Here is a 12,870-nt window from a genome sequence, read left to right as displayed (position 1 = left end):
GCCCCTCGCCACTCTGATCTCCCCTTGGAAATGAAGCCAGGAGAGGGGCAGCCCGTGGGGTGCAGTGGGACCTGTGGGTGACCCCATAGTGCCAGCGCTCGGCTCCGGGGAGCTCAGCAGCCAGCCCCTGACCCACGTCTGAGGCGTGAACAAAGTTTAAAACCTTCCTGTAAGCGAGTAGCGTTTGGGGATGGGTGAAATCTGGGTCATCCCCCATCGCTGGCTTGACAGTGTAGTGCGTTAATTACACTTTGACTCTAATAAGCTGTGTTAAGGCCTGAAAATAGAAATGCCACTGCGACGTGTCACCGAGCAGTGAGTGCTGCTCATTTCCTAATTACTGGGTGACATTTTGCACAAATAACCCCAGCGTGCTGCCCCCCAGGTAGCCGTGCCTTCCTGCCCTGCAGCCTCTGCCCCTTGCCTTCGCAGCATGGGGGGGTGGGTGGGTGTCCTGCACGGTGCGGGGACGCTGCGCTCGGTGCCAGCCCCTGGCACTGTCCCTGCTCGGGGGGCACGGGGCTGCCCGGGGTCCTCACCCTCACCCCTGGCCGTGCCTTCTCCTTCCTAGCACGGGTGTTTGAGAAGCTGCTGGGAAAGCGTTTGTGACCCCACCGCTGTCCCTTGGAGCTGAGCACCGGGGGGCTGCCTTTCCTCGGAGGCTTCTCTGGGCACATTGGTGTGAAAATGCCACGAGTGCCATCATTTCTTTCTCTCTCCTTCTTTCTCATTTCTTCTCCTTGGTCTCTGTCACTCCTGCAGTTGGTGGTTGCCTTGGCAACATATCTGTCTCCTTGCACTTTTTCATCCTTTTTCCTTTGTAATCTATAAATTCTTTCACCTCCACTTTTATTTTTTTTTTTAATCTCGGCTGTACTCCAGAGGATCTGTAGAGAAGCCCTCTGGATTGAAAGGCCTGGAAATACAGTCAGTGCCGGGCTGGAAAACCTTGGACCCCAGCAGGGGAGCATCTTTACAGCTGGCAGAGGAGGAGGAGCCCTTTGTTTCCCAGCCTGTGAAGCTGCACTGCTCTGTCTGAGCACGGCAGGCAGCACCATGGGTCCCTCGGGCTGAGCTGTCCCAGCTGGGGCTGTGCTGTCTGCACCAGGAGACGGGGGGTACCCGAGTCCTCCTGGGGCTGGGCACCCAGCGGGTCCCTGCCACATAATTCCTGTACGTGGCCAGCCCAGTGCAAGGGGCCGAAAGCTGGGCCTTGGAGGCAGGCTGAGCACCTCGAACAGAGCAGCTTTCCACAGGTTCTTGGAGCCTGCTGACTCCAGGAGTTAATAGGCAGGCGTAGGAGGAGCTGAATGGCAATTCAATTTGTAGCGATTATTTGCCAATTAAGATTAGCACAGGCAAATGTCTGGGATGGGCGGAAAAAGCTGCTTGGCCTGAGGGAAGGGGCTGCAAGAGAGAAGGCGAAGCTGGGGCGCAGGCGGGGGGAGCGCCGCAGCCGTGCCTGCCTGGAGCTGCCCCGGGGGGCGCAGGAGGTGTGGGGTCAGAAGCCACTGCTCCCGGGGAGCCCTATGGGGACGGTGCCAGCAGCTGTGGCCCACGGGGATCGCTGCCGTGGGGCCCTGGGGGCTGTGCTGGGGCGGTGAGGAGGTGGCAGAGCCAGCAGTGGGTGAATGTGGGTGCTGAGCATCACCTCCAGCCCCCCTGGGACGGGGGGTGCTGGGTCACGCTTGGTGCCCCAGGGATGGCACGTGCTGCACCCACGAGCACTGGTGACTGGTGTCCTGCGTGTCCGTGATGATGCCATGAGGTCCCTGCTCTGTCCCCTGCCACATGCGTGCTGGTGGCCTCTAAGGCAGGAGGGACCTGGGGAACCCCCCGGCCTCCCAGCTCCCTGCTCAGGGCCAGCACTGCTGCCTGCGGCCAGGGCATTGGGCAGGGGTTGGCACCATGGGCGAGGGTCTCTGGGGGTTTTGGTGAGCCTCTGTGGGGCGTTATCTGCCCCACTGCCTCCTGGCCAGGTGCCTTGTCCCTGATTCCTGCAGGGTGCATGCAAGCCCTGAAGCTCGGAGGTGGCTGTTAAAGTGTTTTCTTGTGTTTGCGTTGCAGTTTGATGGGGAAAGGGAGATGCAGGCAGTAGTTCCCACCCAATACTCTTCTTCTTCTTCTTTTTTTTTTTTTTTTTTTTTTTTTTAATTTAATATTATTAATCTAAGTTTTATAAATATTCATGGCAATGAAATCAATGCAAAAATATTCCATTCTCTCATTTTGGCAGTTTAATTTTAGAAACTCATTTTCTCTTGAGCTCTCTACTGAGAAGTCATTACAATGCTTTTTGGATCGCGTCTCACTCCTAACCCTGCAAGGATCCTCAGACGTAATAGCGCATGAAACAACAACAGCAAATGTCAGCACCTCGGCCTCGGGGCTGGCAGGGAGGCAGGGCTCCAGGACAGAGGCTGGGCCATTGCAGCGTGCAGGAAAATGCTTCCTAGCAAGCATTTCTAGCGGGCTGGGCTGGCTCTCCCTGGGGACACGGCCCTGTGGCACGGCAGCAGCAGCAGGACTGAGGAGAGCCCCTTCCCCCAGCCGCTCTCTGCCTTTCCCACACTGCAGATGGCACTGGTGGTGCTGGTGCAAGCTCTGCACGCGCCCTGCTTGGAGTGAAGCTCCAAGCAGGGCGCTCCATTTGGTCTGACCCGATGTCACCCTGCTCATGCTCTCCGCATTAAAGGTGACTGAGGTCAGGAGCTGGCACCCGCATTGCATCTTTCTGCGTCCCCTGCCCCGTTCCCATTCAGAGCATTTTTTGTGCCCCAGGCAGGTTAGGTAAATAGCGCCTGAGCTGCGCTGCCGCTCCTGCCTGGTGCATGCAGCGCTGAGACCAGCACAGCAAACAGGCTTTCAGCTAAAAATCATCTTGATTTAAGCTTGTTTATATAGAAAGTAATTTTATGTTGACCTCATATGAATTCTGCACGGTGAAACATTCATTTTCGTTACTGTTTGAACAAGGGAACCTGGCAGCAGCCGTGAGGACGGGGCCGAAGCCCTATTTTATTAGCGGTGCGCTGCTGCAGGAGGGCACGCAACAGGCACCCACGTGCTCCTGGCTCAAGTTTGTGACTTGTTGAGCAGGGGCCTCTGCACCTCCCCAGCCACCAAAGGAGATCAATCACATCTGTGCTGGGCTGCGGGCGTCTCGCAAGCCAGAGTTCATTATTTCACTGCTTCTGAGGCCCTTACGCAAGAGAGGTGTCAGCAGGAATTTCTCCTCCCTGCTCCCACAAGCAGCCTGCACCGATGCTGCTCGCCTCACCTGGCTGTGAGCAGGGCCCTGGTGGCTCTGCTGAGCCCTGCGTGTGCGCTGCCATCGCACTGCAGAGTCAGCTTCGGGTGGGAAGCAGCAGGGACTCGGCAAGAATGCGATAAAACAACAATTTATTCACTTAGCCGGGTGATGCAGCGGGGAGTTTTGTTAAACTGCACTCTGAGTTATGTGCTGAAAATACACGGTGTGAGGTTCATAACTCGTCCTTCGCTTGTCTGAGAGCCACCCCTAAACCCATCCAGGGGACAAACACTGAGCACGGAAAATAACGGCGCGGTTTGAGGTGCCCGTGCTGTGTCCTCTGCCAGCGCGGTGACACGCCGCGGCTCCCGGCGGTGAGGAGAGGTGCTCGGGTGGAGGAGGGAGATGATTGGAGTTTGCCTTACACAGAATGCTTGTCGGAAGAGAAGTGATCTGTATTTAACAACAGCGGTGCTGTAATAACCTGCAATTACCTCCAAGCACAGCCTGTGGGGGTGGCTCTTTGCTGGCAGAGGCTCGGGGGAGGTTGGCGCTTCCCTTCCCTTCCCTGCGCTCTGCTGCCGACAGTGCGGTGGTGGCTCGGGGGTGCTCAGGGGGTGCCCTCCCTCGCCCGGCTGCTGCTTGCAGGGGGAGGGGGCACAAAGGCACCGACACAGAGCGGTTTGCAGAGCAGCCCGACCTCCTGCCAGCCACATCACTGATCCCTGAGGCAGCAGCTCCCCACGGCCCAGGCTGACGCTGGGGCCTCGTCCTGGCACGTGCGGTGGCAGGGGGCTGCTTTGGTGCTACCGCCACGTCTGGTCCCCTGGCTCTGAGCCCCTCACCCAGAGCCGTGGCGTCCCGGCTCCCACGGCTGCCTGCCGACGTGCCGCCACGTCGGAAAGTGCGAGAGCTCAGCGTGATTAGCTGGCCCTCCTCCCCTGCCTGCGCAGCGCTGGGAAAATGCTGCAACGCCTCTCTGGCGAGAAAGCGAATTATGCAGGCTGGCTTTGCTTTGAAAAGCTTGTGATGTGTAAGCAGAGGAGGAAGACGAGGGTATCTGCGCGCTGCCAGGCTGGCTCTGGGCCAGCCACGCAAGGGAAGACACTTCTGCATGCCTCAGCACGGCGCCGTGCCGTGGAGCTGGCGCTGCGGGGGAGCTGCGGGGGCACGGCTCTCCCCCTGGCTCTGCCAGCAGCATGTTCTCTGGGGAAAAAACCCGTATACACCCCGGCATCACCCCTGCTTGCCCTGCTGTCCTGTGCCATGGCAATATGTGACATTTCTGCTTTCTTCTCTGCAGCTGTCGGCAGCCCCTGGAAAAGCCTCCTGGCCTCTTCGGCCACCGCAGTCGCGGTCTGCTCCTCCGGTACGGGGCTGGGGGGGGCAGTGATGTGCGGGGCGTGCAGGCAGGACCCTGCTGCCCCCACCACAACCCTCCTGCCAGGGCTGCAGCTGAGCCCCAGCACCTGATCCTGGCCCTGGGGGCTGTCGGTGGAGGGCTCAGAGCTGTTTTCTTCCCCCTTCCTTGTACCCACTTTGCCCCACTCCCCTCTCCGCAGGCTGCCTGTCCCCAGGGACCCCCGCTGCCAGGCCCACAGGGGACCCGAGCTGCAAGCGCGATGCGTGCACTGGCAGCCCCATTTGGCCCTCCCGCTGCCTGCTGAACCCTCTTGGTCCTGGTGGGAGCTCTGCATGCTGCAGCCTGGCTCCCTGAGCCTGGTGGTTGCCTCTTGCTGACAAAGTGCTGTCTGCGTGCTGGCCCCGTGCACGCTGCGTGTCCCCTTGTGCTGCGCCTGCAGGTGCTTTTCCATGGCTGTCTGAAGGGCTGCGGTGGTTTTAATATCTGTGCCGAGTGAAATTTCCTGATTCAGCTTTCATGTCCCTTGGGACACTTATGAAATATCCGGATTCTGTTTTTTTCCGAAGAAGTGGAATTTCCTATTTATGGATTTAATCTAAGGGCTACGTGCTCGGGGAGGGAAGGGGCTCTGCCTCCCCTGGGCACCTACGGCCCGGCGGCCCCATGGCTCTGCTGCCCTGTGCCAGTGCTGGAGCCGGGGCTGCTGCGGGGAATTCGGCTGCCTCAGTAGTTTTCCAGCTCGCGCTAAGCCCGCTTTTCATGGCTTAATCACACCGCCTGCGATGAGTGAAGGTTAAATGCACGCCGACAGTCTGCTGGCGGGCCCATCTGGGGAGGGATCAGGCGAGGTCCCGTCCCAGGGCTGAACCCCTCACACAGACACCGGCTGCGAGAGCTGCGCTCTGCCAACACCCCGTGCTGGCCCTGCACCACCAGACACGGTGCCACGGAGCAGCCAGAGCACCCCAGGTCCTGTCCCCTGACCACGGGGGAGCACAAAGGAGGAGGAACCTCCTCGCCCACCCTTGGCTTTCAGGAGTCCTGGGGAGCCACGGGGCGAGCGAGGTGCTGCAGGGCAGGGCACAGCCTGCTCACTGCCTGGGGCACCCATGGGCTGCACGTGGGGGCTCTGCTGGGGGCTGCTGGCAGCTGGGTGCTGCGTCTGGCAGACATTCAAGCAGCAATACCAAGGGCAAATTGTGGTCCTCCAAGACATGGAAGTACTGAGCATAAAGCCAGGGATGTTTTGTAGAGGAGCTGGGCTCTGTTCCTCCTGCTCCCTGCTGAGCTGGGGGGATGCCATGGGTGCTGTTGGGGCTGTCTGCCCCCTGCATACCCAGCCCCTGTTCTGCAAAGCTGAGGGCCCAACCCTTCCCCTTTTAGCCCGTGCTCAGCAGTCTGAGTCAGCAGGGCATTTGCACAGCAAGGATTTCGTCTCCTGACTCAGGCTGGCAGCGGCGCTGACGGAGCCTGCTGCAAATATTGACATTTCCCTCTCTGCTCCCAGGGGCCGCTGGAATCTCACCTGCACAGCCGGTGGTGGCAATGCCCCGTCCCCCTGTGGTGGGGGCTCTCTGTGTGAGCGTGGTGCAGGGCCGTGAGCTGCCTTGCCCACGCTGATCCTGGCCCCGATGCCCAGGGCATGGAGGATTTGGGCTCTCCTCCATCCCAGGGCAGCAGGGAGCTGCGGGTAGGAGACCTGCAGCAGATCCCTGGTGCTTGGAGCAGCTGCTTGTGAGGCAGGGGGCTGAGCGTGCCGGCACCTTGTGTCCCGTGGCAGCACACGCGGGGCCAGGGCTGGCGGCACAGGACCGGCACAGGATGGGGCTCGTGGTGCTGCTGGCATTGCCCATACAAGCAGGAACGGGCCCCAACCCCTGGTGCTGGGAAGGAGCTGGAGCACCCAGCACAGCACCCTGGCACCAGGAGACCCATTTTTGCTGAATAGTGAGACCTATTTCTGCTAGATTGTGAGCTCTGTGTTAGCAAGGCTGGTGCCAGGCGGATGGGTCGGAGCCTATTCTGTTCTCAGAAAACAGCAGGATGGCCAAACAGGACGTGGGGCACGCTCTCTGAGCCCCCACCCGCAAGGTTTCCTCCCCGGGGCTGGGCTGGGGGTCTCCCCGGGGTGTGGGGGTGCCCCCCGGGTGCCAGGCTCGGCGAGTGGCACCGGGTGCACCCAGCCGGCAGCGGGCTGCGGCCCCGCTGGGGTGCGGGCACCGGGGTGTGCAGCTGTGGGAGGCTGGCTGCAGGCACACCTTTGCATTAAGCAAATATCCCCCGTTACCTAATGCTTTCATTTTGCTTTCCTAACTGGCCGGTTTTGTTCTCATGACTCATGGGATATTTGCCTTTCTGTTACCGTCATTCCTTTCATCAGCTGCAGGCAGAGCCGCGTTGCCACCACTCACCTTTAAAATCATGTGCACATTCGAAATAAATAACTTTTAATGTAAGCAGTTCCAAACAGAAATAAAACACAGGCGTTTCACACTTATGCAAGTCTTACTTCTTACTTTTGTAATCGCTCTTTAAACTGATTCCAAAGGATCTCAATGGCACACGACACACGTCACCGACACACGAACAAACTGCAATTTGCTAAATCAGCGTTTCGCGACCCCTCGTACAAAAAGTACTTCAAGACCTCTTTAAAAAAACGCGTTTCCCTGCAGGGCACCTGTTGTCGATGCTGAAAGATAAGAAGCGGGGCGCAATACAACCTGCTGGCTCTCAGTACGGACCAAGTGTTTCTTTAAGCGCCGAGTTTGCTTTGCAGTCGGTTCCACTTAAAGCCAGCATCTGCAGCAGTCGCGGCACGGCACGCCTGCCGGCGCATCCCAGCTGCTGCCGTGCGGGGCCGGTGCTGGGCGAGGTCGCTCGTGTCACTCGCATACCCTTATCAGTTCTCCGTCCAACAGTTACAGTGGAGAAGCTGGGCTGGAAAAGTGATAAGGGGATGAGAATGGCCTCAGAAGACGCTTCCCCCCTAAAACTTCAGAATGAAAAAAAAAAAAAGAAAAAAGAAAAGAAAAGCTAAGCTGGTAACAAGTGAAATAAATCGTAAGACATCACCGGTTGCCTCCTCCCCAGCCCTCGTCTGCATCGTCTTCCAGAGGCCGGCGGTGCGGCGGGGCGATGCTGCGCGGGGAGCCCAGCAGCCCGTGGCTCCGCTGCCCCGCAGTGCCCGCGCCGCCGCTGCTCTGCTCCAGCCGCAGACACTCCCCATTCACAAATTTCATAACCTCCAGTCCCCTCCCTGCGGGTGGGATTGGACGCCCCGCTCCCCCCCCCCTCGGTGCGCTCCGCGGGGCTGAGCCGGCGCCCCGGCCCGTCGGATTAAGCTGTACAAATTGTGGGGCTGGAGACGGGCAGATTCGTCTGACGCTGCAGAAAGGTGCTGGCAGCCCTGGCCCCGCACCCCGTCCCGCTGCCGCCAACCCCCAAACTGGGGCTGGGGCTTGGGGTGCCCCCACTTGCAGAGGGTGAGGAACCCCATGGTGGCGGCTGGGAAAGGTCAATTCTGTCCGTGCCCACGCTGGCATGTCACTGCTCCTGTTTCAGCTGCAGGCCCCGGAGCCAAGCCCTGTTCCATGGTGCCAGCCCCATCCCGAGCCCCAGGGCAGCTCCTCCTGCACACCGTGTCCCTGCCCTGGTCCCCACTCCCCCATCCCATCAGTCAGCCCCTCAGCTCCCCAGGATGTGCGAGCAGACCCCAGCACGCCCCAGGGCCAGGAGGGTGAGCGCTGGGCTCCGGCTGCCTTGGCCACGTTCGTGGGCAGCCCTGGCGTGCCCCAGGCACCCTGCTCACAGCAGAGGCTGGAGCCGAGGAATCCCATCACCACTCCCCGGCTCGGGCTTGTGCTGGCTTGACACGGAGCTGCCGGGCGATGCGTGCAGGGATTGGCGAGCTGGCGGGCACGGTCCTGCGCCGCGCATTAGGTGATGCTTGGGCTGCGCTGGCAAAGCGAGCCCCAGCAACTGCTCGGGGGCCTCTGCTGGGTCAGCGCCCGGCTCTTTGCTGAGCGACCCAGGGCTCCTCTTGTCCTCAGGGCACCCGAAATGGGGGCACACTGTCCTGGTGCCTGCTCTGCACGGGTCAGGCCCTGGGAACCAGCAGCATTCAGCGGCGGTGGAGAACCGGTGAGGGTTTTCCGACAGAGTGCGAGGCCACAGCCGGTGCTGGGCTTGGTGTCGGGGACGCAGCACGGTGCTTTTTGTCTGAGCTGAGTCTGGAGCAACACCCACCGTGTCCTGTCCAGCCCCAAAGGCCCCAGGGCTGCTCTCTGGAGCCGGGCTCTCCCCCTGCAGAGCTTCAGATGCAGGAGCCCCCACGCTGTGACCACTGCGCTGTGTGCCACCACCAACAGGACCTTGGGCTTTGGGCTGGGGAGGTGACCGGGGGTGGCTTGGGGTGAGAGCGGCACACAGGGCTGGCACACGGCGAGGAAAAAGAAGGGAAAGGGTCTCATGTCTGGGTAATGTGGACATTTTACCCCTCCCCAGGTGGCCTGGCACCTCAGGATCTGTCAGGCTAACGAGGGATGCTCGTTAGCAACAAGCTAAACCCGTGCAGCACAGTCTGGGGTTAACGGTTGCCGTGCCCTGGCAGAGCACATCTGGTTGTGTGCACAGCGTTAATGCAAGCTGAATTTTAAAGCAGAGAGCAGGAAATCTCGCAGATAAGGGTGGAGTCAGTACAGCAGCCACGACACCGATGCCCTGTGCCCACCCTGTGTTTGTGTGAGAATTTTTAGGTGCAAACAGCCTTTTTTCCAAAACCTGAAACTTTCCCCCTGTTCCCCTGCTGGAGCACGCGGAGCCGTGTGAGTTTTGGCACACCCCTGCAGCGCGGCTCGCCAAGCCTCTGCGACAGCTAACGCAGGGCAGCTGCGGCTGATTCATTGTTTGCTCCATCTGGGCTTATTCACCCCCGTAACGCCTAGGTGGGGCCGCACCTTGTGGCCCCCCTTTCTCTCTGTGTGCCGTGCCGTGCCGTGCCGTCCGTCCCCAGCTCCTGCTGAGGAATGCGCCCGGTGCCTCGCTAAGCCCTGCTCCATCTGCAGCTTGCCCCAGGCTCCCGGTGTCCGTTGCAGCAGCGCCCAGCTCAGTAAACACGGCACATCCAGCTGACTCAGTAGCCTGCCGTGGCTTTATAACCTCCCCTCTGCATTTCAAGCGCAGGTCGGGAACATTTCCACCTTGGGGCTGCCAAATGCCAGCTGGGGCCCGGTGCCGCGCGGTGCCCACCGGGGAGCCCCTCAATGTACCAGGAGTGTGGTGCCGCAGGGTGCTTGGCAGGCAGCAGGGACCTTGGCTGGGGCTGCGGTACCGGGGCCGTGCTCGACCTTGGATTTGCTGGAAGGGACAAACAGCCTCATGCGAAACATCTGGGAGGAAAGGCGGAGGGACAGCAGACAGATGTTCTGCATCGCAATGAGCTGGTGCCGTGGTGCAGCACGTGGCCGCTGGAGGCACAGGGGTGGGGGTGCGCTCGCTGTGCCCCCCAGCTCTGGCTGAGCACGTGCCCGCACGGTGCCCGTGTCTGGGCTGACACAAGAGGCCCATGGGTCGTGGAAAGGCTGAGGAGCTCAGGACACAGCAGTTTAGGTGGAGGACAGGACTGGGGGCCAGGGAAGCTGGACCAAGTTAAACTGGGTCAGGAGCTCTGCAGGTGTTCCAGCACGAGGGCTTCTGAGAGCACCGACTGCTGTGGCCCCAGCTCAGCACCTCTGGGAAATCTCTGAGATACTGGGTGGATGGGTCTGTCCCCATGCCAGCCCCTCCCCAAAAATGACCGAGCCTGGCTGTGGGCTCAGGGCCGTGTGCGGCCACGTCTCTGCTTTGGGGCTGCCCCCCTGCAGAAAATCACCGGTGGACGTTTTCCCCCTAGCTGCGAGGGGTGTCACGAAGTTTTGCAATCGCCCTGGGGGCTGCTTCCCCTGCTCACAGGAGGCTCACGTCCCGCTCCAGTGGTGCCCGAGCCCTGCAGCACTGCTGGCCGCCAGGACACCGATGTCCCCCCACGTCCCCACGCCCTGGGCACGGTGTCCGGCTGCGCGCCGCTGCCAGGGAGCGGTGGGAAAGCTCCGCGGGCTCAGGACACAAAGGCTGCGTGACCGGCGCTGCCGGCCAGAGCCGGGCCTTTCATGTCTGTGAGCAGCCACTGGGCAAGGACAAAAAGAAAGAGCAGCCCCGGGTCCCGTGTTGGTTTTGGTGATTATTTCGTTGAGTAGCTTCAAGGGATGTGAACATTTGGTTCAGAGTAAACAGGGCGCTCTCCCAAAACGAGCTTCTCTGCAGAAGCTGCTCATTCATAGTGCCGACGTGGTCGCAGTGGGTTTGGTGCCCCAAATACCGGGGCACAAAGTGTCCCCCAGCGCCCAGCAGCACTGGGGAGGTGGCAGCAGGGAGCCACAGTCCCCTGCCACATCCCCAGCTGTGGTGGGGCCGAGGTGCTGGAGCTGCAGGGGCTGGGGCAGAGCTCCCAGGCAAGGCCCTGGGTGCAAGGCAGGCTCCCACCGCAGCTGCTCCACTTTGCTGATTTATTTGTTTTACTGGCCTCCTTCCCCACATACTTCTGTTATTAAAGTAGCTCTTAGAGGGAAGAAGAAAAGCGAGCTTTCTCCTGCTCCCCTCTGGAGAGGGGAGACAAAAATCCCCCTGGGTCGGGGAGGAAATTGCAAATACCTCCTGGTGCCTGCAGAGCCCGGCCGTGCCCCTTCTCCCCGCAGCTGGGTGCTCCCTGGGGGTGCCTCGCACGGGCAGCCCGCTCTGGGGACTGCTCGAGGCTCGTGCCCATGGTGATGTGTTGTCACTCAGCTCTGCCAGCAGCCTCAGTTTCCCAAGGCTCCAGTTTCGGGCTGCCTCCCAGCTGGTTTTCACTGGGCCTGACCTGGTGTGGCCGTCCCACTTGTCCCTGCATGGAAGGCACCCGCTGGCACTTGCACGTGCAGGGGATCCCAGCCCCTGTGCAAGGAGCAGGGCCCAGGAAAGCAGAGGCACAGATGGGCATCCAGCCCGGGACCCTGTGAGGCTGAGCTCACACAGGGCCCTTTACCATGTGTCCCCCCCAGCAGCAGCTGGTGGGGGGCAGCAGGGCATGGCCTGGGCTCTACCAGGGCTTTGGTGCACCTCAGCCCCTGTCCTGCCCCGTGCAGGGCTCAGGGCAAGCAGGGAGGCCCCGGGGCTGTGGGGCAGTGCAGTGATGCTGGGAGCCCGGCAGCTCCGTGCTGCGAGGCTCCTCCTGCCCCACGGCCGTGCCATCCTCCACCCCGACAGGGGCTGGTGGCAGAGGGCTGGGAGCTGTGGAGCTCTGCGAGGTGCTGGGGCTGGGGCTGTGGGGCTGCAGTGGCTGCACCGATTGCTGCACCGAGGGCTGCACCAGCAGCCCGTGGCCACTGGATGTCACCTGCAGCAGCAGCAGCTGTGGCCGGCTCCATGTGCAGCAGGATGGGGCAAGACCCTTGGCTCTGTCCTGGGGGGCACCGGCCCCAGCCCCTGTGGGATGTTGAAGGGTTTGACGGGGCTCCTGTGTGCGCCGAGGAGCCCAGCTGGCAACCCCCTTGTGCTGCCTCCACGGCTCCATGCCCACAGCTCCGGCTGCACGGCATCTCCAAGGCTCACCGTGCCTCCTGCACCACGATGAGCTGGGACAAGGCCGGGTCTTGCCTCTGGGGCAGGAGGGTGCTGGGGCCTAGAGGGTGGATGCAAATGTTGCAGCGTTTCTCCTTAAAAAAAAAAAAAAAAAAAGCCCAAGGAAACAGGTTTCCTGTCTCAGGCCCCTGCTCGGTCCCTGTGTGGGTGTCCCAGCTCTCTGGGTGCTCCTTTTGGTGTGCAAACCACCTGGAGGAATTCCCCGTCGGGGCAGACACCCGTCCTGCCCATCTGCCGTGGGGCACATGCAGCAGGGCTGGCACACACCGTGCCTGCTGCCAGGGGCTGCTGCACACCCCTCCGCAGCACCGCTGAGACCCCAGAACCCCTCCGTGGGACCCAGGCCCTGCAGGGGCTCCCCTGGGTCTGCCTCTGCTCCCCCCGCTGAATGTGCAGGGAGTCGCAATACCGTGGTGCAGGGAAGAGAAAAAAAAAAAAAATTAAAAAAGGAAAAAAAAATCAAGCAAAAGACAAGAATTTGTTCAGTTCTTACCAGTCCACAAAGCCTGCTCTGCTGTGCTGTTCCCAGGTTGCTGCCTCCTTTCAGCTGCTGTTCACACCTCCACATTCACCTTCCCGAGGTTTGGCTCTGTGTGCT

This window comes from Aythya fuligula, chromosome 11 (assembly GCF_009819795.1).
Source record: "Aythya fuligula isolate bAytFul2 chromosome 11, bAytFul2.pri, whole genome shotgun sequence".
NCBI classification, from domain to species: domain Eukaryota; kingdom Metazoa; phylum Chordata; class Aves; order Anseriformes; family Anatidae; genus Aythya; species Aythya fuligula.
Note: the sequence above shows the minus strand (reverse complement) of the source record.